The 14,835-nt window shown below is 35.7% G+C and overlaps 1 pseudogene; it reads right to left on the bottom strand.

The window, feature by feature from the left end:
- Positions 1-7,537: 7,537 nt before the first annotated feature.
- Positions 7,538-10,429, bottom strand: LOC137946607 (heat shock 70 kDa protein 14-like; annotated as a pseudogene).
- Between the last annotated feature and the right edge of the window lie 4,406 nt (positions 10,430-14,835).

The raw sequence follows: 14,835 nt of genomic DNA on the forward strand, positions 1-14,835 counted from the left end.
GGTAAAAGATGCAAAGAAATATACAGGTGTAGGGAAAGAAAAAAAACTACGAGCCTAGACTTAGAGTTTAGGGTTTAGAGAAAAAGATCTCATTATCTTTGTAGGTTGACCAAGTCAACTCACAGAACCTGCTCTGATACCATGTTGAATTTATGGAAAATAAAAATACTTCATTGACTTATTGTAATCTGTGTACATGAATCTCTATTTATAATAGAGGAAGGTAGTAGAGTCCAATTACAATAAACCTATCATTGTCCCAATTACACCCAAACTATAACACTTAAAGATAAGTCCTAGCATAATTAAATGACTCAATATAGATAAAGGACAAACATAAATCAAACTAGAACTCTTCTAGGTCATAAAATAAAGTTGTATTTATGAGTCTTTCTTGATCTTCCAACTGATGTGATAAGGATGCCAAATCATGGTAATCATTGTGGATCCTACTTCTTATGTGTTTGGGCCCATCTTGTGGGCCTTACTTGGTTGTGTAGGCCATTTTATAATACTCTTAGATATGTGGACCTTCCTTGGTTGTGTGGGCTTGAGCATATCTTCCAACAACAAGGGTTGTAAATTAAATGCCATGGACATACCAAAGTTGAAGATTTTGCATATGTAGACTGGCCAAGCTCTCCGGATGATAAAAAATCCACCTTCGGCTACTATACAATTGTTAGAGGAAATTTAGTCATTTGGAAAAGTAGGAAACAAAATGAGATGGCAAGGTCAAGTGCAGATGCTGAGAATAGGTCCATGGCACATGTAGTAAGTGAACTATTGTGGTTCAAATCCTATATGATTGAGCTAAGATTTTTCATATCTAAACCCATGCAACTTTATTGTGATAATCAAGTCGCTATTCACATTGCTACTAACTCAGTGTTTCATGAAAAAAATGAAACATATCAAGACAGATTGTCATTTTGTTCGAGAAAAGTTGTAAGTCGGTGTGATATCTATGTAGTACATCCGATCCAAGAATCAGCTAGAAGATATCTTTACAAAGGCCATTGCTGCAAAACCTATGTCAGAGACATGTTCAAAGCTGGGAATTTTTTATGTTTCCTCACCAACTTGAGGGGAGTGTTAATTGAGATAGTGACAGTATGTGTAATTGAGTGAGTGAGTGGCTTGGGATGTAATTATGTAATAACTTAAGCTCCTCTTTAAACCATGTATTAGGGTTTTAACCCTCACAAGCTATAAATAAGAAGCAAGGGGGAGGGCACTAGACATGCTCTAAGTTTTATCTTCTCCCAGGCACTCTCTCTAGTCTCACGTGCTCTCTCTCTCTTCTCATCTTCTCTCTTCTCTTCTTTTTCTTCTACTTTCTTCTCTTCAACCCTAGACCTTCTAAGCATACAACCCAAGAATCTAACATAGAGAAGCAACTGAAAAATTCAATAGAATACCTTGAGATTGAACCAAGAGTCAATCACATTAAAACATTATGGAGAAGAAAAAAAAATTAAGACCTAGAGTTTAACAAAATAAAAAATACTCATGAAAAGAGCTTAGCCATCCAATTTCAAACTTAAGCATGAAATTGCTTTTGGAGCTTAAGACTTGAAAATTATTTGCAAAATCATGTTTTCCAAGTTTATACAAATATTTTTTCAATTTTCATTCGATTAGTCTTAGACTTAATCATGCAAAGAATTTAATCTATACAAGGCTCTCACAGCAGCCTACAAAAAACACGCTTGATCGATTAACCCTTGTGCATGATCAATCAACCAAATTGTAGACAAACCAAGTTATAAAGCCTGATCAATCAATCCTTCTGAGCATGATCCATCAACTAGAGAGCTACTAGCTAAGCCTATAAAGCATGATCAATCAACCCATTATGCTTTATCAATCATAACGCTAAAAATTTAGTGTTTGAAGGTCGATTGATCAATCAACCACCTATGTAGCTTTATGGTAACAGTCCAAAATGCCTATTTTTTGTCAAGAAACGTACGAATAGGGACCTCAAATCATCATCCCTTAGCAGTTAAATGCGCATTTATCGATAAACCTACTCACTCAAAGATCATTTTTCAAGTGCATTCTCCCAATCTTATTGATTTGTAAGAGAAATTTCAATCTTCACTAAAACTTCTTCAAACCTCTTGCATTCACTTGGCATTCTTAGATATTTCAACTCCAAAACCATTTTATCTTTGTGCCTAAAGTGTTGGAAGCTTGGACACACTCTAGGATGGCTATCTCTCTATTACAGGTATAAATTTTCTATTTCTCTATTTCTCTTTTGCATTTTCACTTTCAACAAAGGGGCTTTTCTAGAGCCAAGTCTAGAAGGGAAATTGCCCGCTAGAGGTAGAGTATAGTTGTATCCAATCTCTTGGGGAGAGATTTTGATTGTGTAATAAGGCACTACACTTGGCTTAAAGAGAGTCAAAATCTCTTTACTTGTAATTTCAGCTAATAGAGCTCATTAGTGAAAATTTTCCCAGCAAGAGTTCTTGAACGATGAATACCACTTCTCGAACATTGGAAAAAAAAAATTGGCCTCATTTGTGGTGTATACATTTTTTATTAAGTTCTTTAATTTGTCTCGCATATTTATCACTCAAATTTTTTATTTTTTATTCTCAATTCACCCCCTCTTCAAAAACCACCTGGACCTCACATTTATCACTAAAATTTATAGACCCCCCCCCCCCCCCCCCCCCCCCCTTGAATCAGGTACTTGAATTTATATTTTAATTATATAACACAACATAGTTATTTATATTTTAAGAATACAAAATTTTAAAAAATCTATAACATAATTGACTATAATAGATAGAAATTTTTTAAAAAAAAATTAATGTAATATCATATATAGAAAAAAATTAAAAATTATTTATATCATAAAACAAGAGTACTAATTATATGATATATAATCTAATTAGAATATTTAAAATTACATAAAAAATAACATAAAATAAAGTTTATATACAATATAGGAATTTTTTTAATTTATAATTTTCAATTAACTATCATCCACATAAGTGGCACAGAGGTTGTTTACTCCCTTATTGCTTTTGATGATAACAAAACTTAGTAGAGTTAATTAATTTGTCAACTAAATATTTCAGATATTTTAATTTTAAGAAACATGCATTCTGTTGAATTTATGGAAAAGAGCAATACTTCATTGACTTCATAAACTTATTATAATCAGAGTATATGAACCTCTATTTATAATAGAGGAAGGTAGTAGAGTCCAATTACAATAAAACTACCTTTGTCCCAATTACACCCAAACTCTAACACTTAAAAATAAGTCCTAGCATAATTAAATAACTCAATATAGATAAAAGACAAACATAACTAAAACGAGAACTCCTCTAGGATGTGACCATAAGATAAAGATGGCTTTGTGAGTCCTTCTTGATCTTCCAACTTATGTAATAAGGATGTCAGCTCGTGGTAATCACGGTGGGTCCTACGTCTTATGGGCTTGGGCCCATCTTGTGAGCTTCCTTGGTCGTGTAGCCTATCTTATAATACTCTTAGATATGTGGGTCTTCCTTGGTCATGTGGGCTTGGGTCCTATCTTCCAACACTCCCCCTCAAGTTGGGGGTGAGAGAACATCAAGAACTCCTAGTTTGCTGCAAATGATGTATATAATTTTTTTGTATAAAATGGCAATCCTCTAATCTTCCAACACTCCCTCTCACGCTGGTGCTCTCTTCCATGAGGCCAAGCTGGCCAATTCATGGGGGTATAACATAAATGTAATAATAAGTTCCTCCATCGTGGTGTCCCAACCATTTGACATTTGATATTTTTGACGGGGTATTAAGTTCCTCCATCATGGAATCTCAATGGTTGACATTTTTAATATTTTTGACGGGGTATTAAGTTCCTCCATCATGGAATCCCAACCGTTGACATTTGATATTTTTTACAAGGTATTAAGTTCTTCTGTCATGGAATCCCAACCATTGACATTTTTTATATTTTTAACGGATTATAAAGTTCCTCCGTCATGGAATCCCAACCATTGACATTTTTTATATTTTTTATGGGGATAGATAAATAATGGTATGAAGCCACCATCTTCAATAATAATGTCCCCAAAGAGAGATAATAGCTGCAACTAAATATAATACTACCATCTTCCAACACATATAACAGTAACCAAAATAATAAACCTTGTAGAAGGACCCATGAAATAATCATAATCCGATATAAATATTTTTTCTTAGATGCAGAAGCTTCATCTTTTGTGCTCCGTTTTTCTTGAATATTTTGGTCACATAAACTTATCCACAACATATGGAATAAAATACCTATTTTTTGTGCTTCTTCTACTTCTCCCCCTCAAGCTAAGAGGTAATGGCAGTGATCTCAGCTTAAACCAAATATCATAGATGTAGCAATAAGCCTAAATAAAAGACACGTATAAATAAGCCCTTAAACCAGGGTGAAGTGAGATATTTTCCTGATATATCAACACAAACAATGACGTAAAACAAAGGGCATAAATTCAAATTTTTAAATACAACAGAATACCAGCATGACCTTTAATTCTTCTAATGCGGATGTATCTTTAAATATAGATCAGATCGACATGAAAAAAAATTCTTATGAAACTAGACTTAAATACATTTCATCCAACTATAACTTCACTTCATAAAATATAATTATCAGAAGATAAATAATCTGATAGATTCCAGTCTCTATCAGTTGGCCGAACTAAGCATTGTTTCTCCTTTTTTTACAACATGACCATTGACTCTTCAAAGATCAATATATCATTATAAAAAAACTCATATAGAGAATTATTTGAATAGGTAAGAAAATAGACTTACATATATTTCTTTTGATATATAATTCTCTATATAAAGTCTCGTTCTTGATAGTATAAAATACCTCGGAATTTGAAGCTTTCTGCTGTTGCTCGAACCTTTTTTTCAATCTGACCTTCGCTGCTTCAAATATCGATTTCACTTTGTAGATCAATTTGATTGAAAATTGGTTGAATATTTAGGAGAATAGACTTACAAATATTTCTTTTGATATATATTTATCCATATAAATTCTAGTTCTTGATAGCAATAAATACCTCAAAATCTGAAGCTTTCTGTTGCTACTCGAACCTCTTTTGCAATCTGACCTTCGCTAATTTAAGAATCGAGATCCCTTTGTAGATAACTCCGATTGGAAAAATTAATTTTTCCTTGGAAAGTAGACTCAAATATATTTCCTTAAATACATAATTTTAAATATTAAAAATCAGTATATAGGTGAAAAATTCAAAACAATCTATGGGTATAGGGACTGAAAAAAAACTACGAACCTAGACTTAGGGTTTAGGGTTTTGAGAAAAGGATCTCATTATCCCTATGGGTTGACCAAGTCAACTCACAGAACCTGCTCTGATACCATGTTCAATTTATGAAAAAGTGAAATACTTCATTGACTTCATAAACTTATTATAATCAAAGTACATGAACCTCTATTTATAATAGAGGAAGGTAGTAGAGTACAATTACAATAAAACTATCTTTGTCCCAATTACGCCCAAACTCTAACACTTAAAAATAAGTCCTAGCATAATTAAATAACTCAATATAGATAAAATACAAACATAACTCAAACTAGAACTCCTCTAGGATGTGACCATCAGATAAAGATGATTTTGTGAGTCCTTCTTGATCTTCCAACTCGTGGTAATCATGGTGGGTCCTACTTCTTATGGGCTTCCTTGGTCGTGTGACCCATCTTATAATACTTTTAGATATGTGGGTCTTCCTTGGTCGTGTGGGCTTGGGCCCTATCTTCCAACATGCATTCCAAGGTCTTCAGCTTCAAAACAATCAAGCCTATACAAGACTTCAAACATCATTAAAAGACAACTCTTAAAGAAGCACCCTTGAAGAAGAAGGCAATGTGAATATTGGAGTTTAGGATTCATTGATGTATATCAAACTCAACCACCATATAAAAGAGTCTTCCAAACTCCTCTCTTAAGGTACAATGCTAAACATGGAGTTTTAGGGCATACATTGCATTTACTCATGTTTTAAAATATCATACACATCTTTTCAAACATGTTAGAGCACTTGGATTCAATCATTCTCATGCTTTAAAAGTTAACTTAGTTGAATTGGCACTGGAATGATCGATCAACACATGCCAATGATTGATCATCCAAAAGTGCATAGGCCAGACTTATAAATCATGACCAATAAACCATAGTCGATTGATCGATCATCCAAAACCTACCCATTTCATGCTATAAAGCATGATCGATAAATATTATCTAGGCAAGCAAAAATCACATGCAATGATCGATCATCCCATAAGATTGATCAATCAAATAGAATTTTGTCAGTCATGGACATAAAGTATGATCGACCATAAGAAGTGTTAGGAATTAGACACCCTAATTCAAAACTAACAAGAGCAATAATAATCATAGAAGAAGAAGAAACAAGCACGAAAAATATAAGATTTATACAAGTTCGCCTCAAGGTGAGACTACGTCATGTCTTCTGTCGCTGCAGTAATTTCACTATGAAGAGAAAATTGTTTACAAGAGAAATTGCACACACTCAAGTGTTTTTCTCTAACCTCTCTCGGCCGCAACTAATGATCCTTCTCGATGAGAACCCTAACAACGATGCCCCAAAATATAAAGAGAAAACTAGGGCAACCGTAATACAAGTGTGAAATCCCCAAACTACCGACTCTGTATAAGGGGTTAATTAGGCTCCACAATGTTATGGTCCCGGATCTGACACAGGGATTCCTAGGGAGGAGGAAGAGGAAGACGAAGATCGAGCCAAAGAGAAGCTTGAAAACCCTAGAACTCGTCAAGGAGAGCTCCAAACCTGTTTAACCTAAAATTAACCTAAAATCAACGCTTGTCTTTTTCATTACCCTTACCTCTTAAATAGGGTTCACCCTTACAAGGTTTAATATAAAATATTAAACAAATACCCCTATAAATAAAATATTACAAAAATGCCCCTATGGCCTATTAATTCTTTAACTGAATAAAATAAATTAAATTAAATTAAATTAATTAAATAATAATAATATTGCATGCATAACATTACACCCCCTGGGAGAAAGAGCGTGTCATCAAGCTCGAAGGTAGGGTCTTCCTGCCCTCTGGACGACAAAACTGAAACATTCCACCTTAGTAGCCATTTTTTTTTTACCTCATGGTCGAATGTAGGGATGTGGGTCGAACGTCGCCACATCTCCCCAAGTAGTATCTCTACCCTCCATTAGTCTTGGACTGGTGTGAAACTACCCCTCATGGCGGCCCCCTATTGGCAAGAGTGCACTGCCCACACTTCTCCAACATGGCAACAACAATATCATGACCAACCCCCTAGGATGGAAAAGACTCAGCAGCACTAACCCCCTCCATTTGCTACACCTTAAAACACTCCTGAAACCATCACGAAAAACAGGATTTGCATGGTGACGATGTATGGTTGGTTGAGCCCTTTCATAGGGAAGTGCCAAGAGCAAGATCTCTTCCCCCGTAGCACTAGCCATGTCACATGTTTCCTATAATTCAGACAAGCAGTTAGGTAACTGAACAGCACTAGGAAGCCCACTACATGCTTTTTCCACATCACCATCTTCAGTAGAAAACCCAGCTTTGCATGAAACCAACCAGTTGTTCCTTCACAAAAATCTAAACATCACAAGTTATTGCTCACTGTCCTGGAGTACAGCAAACACCTCACCATACGTACATGCCATGTTCTTTGAGATCTCTACCGCTGCTGGTTGAATCCATTGTGGATGAACTTGGTCATTAAATTCCAAATTCATAGGGAAGTGATTAAAGGAGACCACCATGATGACTGCAACAACAACAACAATAATTTTAATTTACATCATCATCTCAGGCTCAAGATGTCCAAGAGTGGCATAAATGTAGCTTTCCAGGTTAATCTTGAGTTCTGCAGTCCTCCTTTGATTTGCATCTTTCTTATTTAGGGCAACCAATCTACTTATAGCCTCATAAATGGACTCCTTTGATAGAGAAATTTCGAGACCCAAAGTTTTGTCTTCTATCTTTAGTAGGACCCTGAAGGTTCGCTTCTTCAACTTTGTCTCCATGATGACACCATTGCCACTTGGCTCTTCGATAGGATTAGATGAACTATCTACAACAGATTTTGTGCTCAGGTTTTCATTGCCAATAGTTGTACTATTCTCAGGGCTTATGGCAAGTGATATGTCTAGTGTAGTACTGGTTAAATTGTCTAGAGTAACATTTTTAATTGGAAAATCAACCCACTCTAATATCTCGATAACAGCCTCTGAACGATCAAAAGAGACAACTCCACTTTTGCTCTGAGAAAAGTGCAGATTTTGAACATCTCCTGGCTGCATTGCACAATACACCAACTCTACAACACACTCACTAGCATTCATAGGACGCCTTGGCTCCTTTCCAAAAAACTCGGTTATTATCCTAATAATCGTTGGAATACGAGATCTTAATCCTACGACTTCAACATAATTAATGTTTCCAGTAGTAAGTTCAGCTTCCAACAAGGCCTTTTCAAACGTGCCCTTAACCCTCTCCAAAATAGGAACACTAATTTGCTCAAATTCATCCCTTTCGTTGAATCCCTTTACATCCTTCTCATCCATCAAACATTCAATATGAAGAGGTGCCTTTGGGTTTGCACTCAAAACCTTCTTCAGCATCTCTCATGCAGCACGAAGTCTAGTGCAAGCCCGAGCATTCTGATAAACATCAATCTTATACTCCTTAAATTTTGCAGAAAAGTGTAGGAACAGAACTTCATCAAAGTCCCATCCTCCAAGAGAACGATAAAAGGCATGTGCTAAGATCTTGAGCTGACCTTTCATGAATCCCACAATGCATACTTGCATGCCGGTATGACCAACATCCACAAAAGCAACATTTAACTGATCATTTTCAGGTAGGCCCATCTTATAGATTCCATACACCAAAGTTGTGGCAGTGGTTTCATGCATTAACCTCAAAGGATGAAGGCCAATAATAGAAGCTGCATCCAAAACAGATCTCCTTTGAGGGTCAGTGAAATAGACTGGAATTCCAAAACAAAAATCCACAACTGCAGCATTCAGATTATTCTCTGCTATACTTTTAAGATTTGAAAGAACCATTCCTAAAATTTGTGTTGGGGTAAAAGTCCTCATTTCACCAAGATATCTAGCAAGAATAAGAGGAAACTCATCGGGTCCTTCGTTATTGAGAAAGGCAATGAATGAAGATCAGACTGGAGCTCAGGATCAAAGAACTTTCTGCCAATAAGGCATTTAATTCGAGAAATAGAATTCTTTTGATTCATGATAGAAAAAACAGCTCCAGTCGTGCTCACAAAACGTTGTTTCTCTCCAAAACAAACCACAGTAGGGGTTTCACACTTAGATTCATCATTGAGAACCACATCTATACCCCGTTGTCTCGCAACAGCTACAATGCAACTTTCATTACCAAAGTCTTAACCAACCACGCTCCTCTTCTTCGCTAAAATAAAACTGAAGAGATGCAAGTGTTGATGTCCCCATAAAAAAAATTATATGAATCCCGGCTTCCCCAGAAAAATTCCCTCTTAGAATTCATAAACACAAGCCCAAATTTCATAAATTGGGTACTGTTGCTCTGCTTCACGGAACAGAGAACCTCCGTCTCCAATTTTTTAGGAGCGTTGTTGCTGCTCAGCCCCTTGGAGCCCCTTCACCCCCATGGAAAAATCGTTTATACATATCAATTGAGGCCATGTCAGAAGCTTACCCCAAAAGACATTGTTGTTGGTTCCTAGCTGGGCTGCTGAGGGCGAGGTTGAGCTGCAATTTGTCCTACAAAGCCGACAGAGTCTCCTCCTTCTCCGGTGGCGAACAGCAGCCCTTGGAGGCTTGGCCACTTGGAAATTTTCTGAGATATAGGGCTCTCAAAAATATTTCTTGGTCGGAACAGTGGCCGAAAAATTTTCCTTCTCATGTTTGGAACTGAGTGTTGCTTGTCGTGAGCCTCGATGGTGTGATTTCGCAATTTCTGGGTCCCCTTGCCCTGTTCAGGATTTTTGGGCATGACGTCCCTGCTCGGAGATTTTCATCGTCCCCAATTTTGGATTTGAGGTCGCACCAGAATCGTCTAGCACCGACGATTTTGGAATTTCTCCTATTCAGATTTTTATTACATCCCGTGAGAAAGGTTTTTTTGAAGTTGAACGCAAAGCAGGATTTTCCTACAAAGGTTGTGTTGAATACCCTTCCAATTTTTGAATTTCTGAGTCCCCGGAGTCAGAATTCCATGCTGAGGATGACTTTGAAAATTTTTGTCTCCTGTTTGGGAAGACGTATGGCATCCAGTGGAAAAGGGTTTGATGCCAAACCCCATTCCGAATTTTTCGACGAAGGAATTTCTAAGTCCTCAATTTCAGATGTCATCGCCGCTGGAGAGACCGAGGGCTCTCTGATTTCTGGTGTCCCCTGCCCATCCGAGCCAGAGTCTCGAGCGACTGCGGCAATGAGTTTCTTCCTATCATAACGTTCAATGGAAGCTGCACACCATTCACGTATTCTTTCCAATTCGTTGTGGTGCTCGGAGATTTGAGGTCGTATGACCTTTTCTGTGCCAACGAGTTGCTTCCTTGCATAAAAATTTCTAATGGAAACTACACACTATTCATGTATTTCTTCCAATTCGTTGCGCCATTCACATATCTCTTCCGCTTCTATTTTTTCCAATTCATCGTGTTGTTCACGTATCTCTTCCGCTTCTTTGTGCAGGGCCATCCATTTTTTGTGGGATATAGAATAGTTCATTGTGTTCCTGCTCTGATACCAAATGTTGAGCACTTAGCCAATACTACCCAAAAGACCAGCCTGTTAGGAGTGGAAGACATAGGTACCTAACCCAGGACCACAACAATACACCCACCGTCACGAGCCGACGACCAGGAAGGATTTTACCCACATAGCGACGAGGGAATATCTGATGCATTATCACAGCATGGCCTGCGTCCGGGTAACATGATTACTCGTGACGTAGCGCCTCCTCTTATACCAATTGTTATGGTCTCGAATCTGACACAAGGATTCGTAGGGAGGAGGAAGAGGAAGAGGAAGATAAAGATCAAGCCAAAGTGAAGCTTGAAAACCCTAGAACTCGTCAAGAAGAGCTCCAAGCCTGTTTAACCTAAAATTAACCTAAAATCAATGTTTGTCTTTATCATTACTCTTACCTCTTAAATAGGGCTTACCCTTACAAGATTTAATAGAAAATATTACAAAAATACCCCTATAAATAAAATATTCCAAAACATGCCCATGTGGCCTATTAATTCTTTAACGGAATAAAATAAAGTAAATTAAATAAAAATAATTAAAATAATAATGTTATTGCATGCATAACACACAACTTAACAAGAAGTTTATTGATCGATCGTACATGTATAGCACTACCAAAGGGAATTCTAATTGATCAATCATCCTCTGGTAATGATCTATCAACTTAACATGCTACGCTCAATGGAAACATTTTGATCGATCAATCCATCTTTCATTAATTCACATCTTGACAGAAAAAGAATTATTATACATGATTAATCAGTCAATCACTTTATAGTGATTGATCAATCAATGTACTGATTTTTACAAGTGAACAAAAAATGCTAGTTCGGCTTGGGAAAGTTATAAATACCCCACCAAACCACACAGAGAATTTAATGAGCATTTATTGCCAAATCCATAAGCCTTTACTCTCAAAGTCTTGAAAATTATTGAAGACATGTATGAAAAAGTCTTACATGACTCTAACAACAAAAAGTCTCACTGAGCTAGAATTATTATGATGGAATCTTACAAGAGTCTCACTGGAAGTCTCATGGAAGAATCTCAGTTAAAAGTGTTTTAGATATATTAGTTTTCTATTTATGTTCAGTTATTCAATTGTTCTAGGACTTTATCTTTTAGCTGGGTTTAACTGGGAAAATGGTAGTGTAATTGTAATTGGATTCTACTTGTTTCCTCTTATAAATAGAGGCTTATGTAATCAAATTACATCAAGTCAGTAAAGTTTTTCTCTTTTCCAAAAATTCTACATGGTATCAAAGTGGGTTTTATGATTTGTCTAGATCAAACCATAGAGACAATGTGATCCTTTTCTGATTTATCATCTCTAGTAGTTTAAGTTTGTATTATATCTTTTTTCTTTCTTTTCTATCCTAGTACGCATTTTTTTCTTGGCATTTCCACCTCCATGATGAATTTTTTATAATGAAAAATATATATTGATGAAAATATCTTCACGTCTACTTTCCAACTCAAAATTAATTTTGGCAATCGGAGTTTTCTCCAAAGAGAAATTGATATTTGAAGCAGCAAAAATCAGTCTACAATAGAGGTCAGAGTGGGAGCAAAAAGCTTAAACTCTCTAGGTATTTTATAACATCAAGAACAAGAATTTATATAGAGAATTATAAATCCAAATAAATGTCTATTAGTCTATTTTTACCTTTCCAACCACTTCTCAATCTGAGTTTTCTAGAGGGAGAAATCGATATCGAAAGAATCAATGGTCATGCTAGCCTAAGAAGAAAGAGTATTCGATTTTGTCAGATTAAAGAACCGAAAATCTATCAGATTATTTCACTAAAAATAAGTATATTTTTTTAATAAAATTTATAATTGGATGAAATTTATTGAATTCTAGTTTTAGAAGGAGAAAATTTTATATCAATCTGATTTATATTTAAGGAGATATTCACATTGGAGTCTATAAGGGTCAAGCTACATAATGAAGCAAATCAAGAGGTCATAAAAGATTCAAGAATAAATTTTTTTATGTCAAATTAGGTATCAATTTAAATATCTTTGAGTCTAGTTTCTAAGCAACAAACAGTTTGTGATTTTGAGCTATATTTTTTGAGATATCGATATCAGAAGTACCATAAATTAGTTCTACCAAAAATCTCTCTTTTTTTTTTTTGCAATTTTCTTTCCTATTATCTCTCCATGCGTTAAAGTGAATTGAGTTTCCTTTTCTCCTAAAATTTGAGTTTTTTAGGCACAATTCTCTTATAATTAGAGAGTTTTGGTCAGACTTAATCACTCCATGATGATTTGAACCACGTCAACACGTGACGAAACCCGATACCAAATCAGGAAATCAACCCCAAGACCTTTCAAGTTTGATGGAAACCGTAACTAAGCAAAGCAAGAACCTTGGTATTATGAAGACGCCACAAACGGGTGTGAAAAATCCGTTTGATAAGTCATTTTGAACGCCACAAGGAAACCTTGATAAGTTCAAAAAGTTTCTTCAAGAACTCAAGAAGAATAACTCACAATATGAATAAATATCAAAAACCTTCTAATCTGTGTACGAGGTCCTCTATTTATAGTAGAGGCATGGTAGAGTCCATGTATAATTAACTTCCTTCTCCTAATTACATTCAATCTCTATTTCTTAAAGATAAACCTATCATGATAAGATAACTCACGTAAACTAGAAGTCTAATATAATTCAAATTCTAACTCCTTATGATGACATGACCTCTAGGATAAGATGTCAGCTCGTGGTTCTCTTTAGGATAATATGCCAACTCGTGGATATCCTTGTGGGTCCCATGAGATTTTCTAACCACATGCACGTTTGCCATGCAATTGTTCAATGCATGTGTATAGCTATTGGGCTATCTTCTGGATCAACTTTGATGAGTAAAATCAGCCTTTGTTCACCCTCCGTAGCGACCACACTCTTTTCTTGTTGTAGAACTCTCCAGACTAAGTTATTCAGCATTTCTTTGAATCTTTTAGCTTGCGCCCTTGTCACTGGACCAACTGGAACTTGAATTGGTCCATAAGTATTTCGTGCAGCTCGATGTTCTCATCACATGATGTGCTCAGTCAAGGTACAATACCTTGCTTTGATGTTGTTTCCAAGTTTTTTTAAAAAAAATACTTGTATGTCTATTATTCGCATAGTTAACTCTAAGAACTTGTGGTCAAATTTATTAAGTTCTACCATAATAGTCTCCCATAGTTTTTAGAAAAAAAGGACACTTTGGAAGTGTGAGGGTTTATTACTTCAAAGCAATGTTGGGCTTTCTTCTGCCTTTAAAATTGAGTGTGCCAAACATCCAACTTGAATTAAGTCTTTTATTATTCACCCAAGAGGTGATTTATGTTTTAATTACCCTTAAAAAGTAAGTAGTCTCATTGTTAGCCCAAAAGTTAGGTTTTTTTCTGCCTTTAAAATTGAGCAAAGTGTGTTTCAGGCTATAACCATTTTTTTAATGTTGTATGGAGCTTTGTCGTACAACTAAGAGTGATTTTCTGCTCCTATATTGTGTTTTATCCAAGTTGGGCCTCCCTGACCTTTTTATCCCTAACTTGAGGGGGAGAAGTAGAAGAAGTACAAGAAAGAGGTATTTTATTCCACATGTTGTGGCAATTTTTGTGTGACCAAAATATGAAGAATTTTATATCTATGAAAAATTTTTTTAGCAAAAGAATATTGAAGAGCAAAAATTTTTTCCCTTGCTAGCTAAAGTTATAAACTGCAGCTCGAGGGGGAGTGTTGAAGAGCAGTATGAAAAAGTCTTATATAACTCTCACAGCAAGAAGTCTCATAGAACCAAAATTATTATAGTGGAGTCTTACAAGAGTCTCACAAAAGGAGGTATCATGGCAGGGTCTATGTTAAATGTGTTTTAGTTATGTTAATCTTCTATTTATATTCTATCGTTTAATCGTTGTAGAATTTATTTTTTAGTATTTAACTTTGAGTGTAACTAAAATAATGGTAGTTTAATTGTAATTAGATTCTACTTGTTCCCTCTATTATAAAT

Source organism: Aristolochia californica, unplaced genomic scaffold (genome assembly GCF_029961685.1).
Source record: "Aristolochia californica isolate CCGP_79_NKW_82.1479 unplaced genomic scaffold, dmAriCali1.0.hap1 SCAF_12, whole genome shotgun sequence".
NCBI classification, from domain to species: domain Eukaryota; kingdom Viridiplantae; phylum Streptophyta; class Magnoliopsida; order Piperales; family Aristolochiaceae; genus Aristolochia; species Aristolochia californica.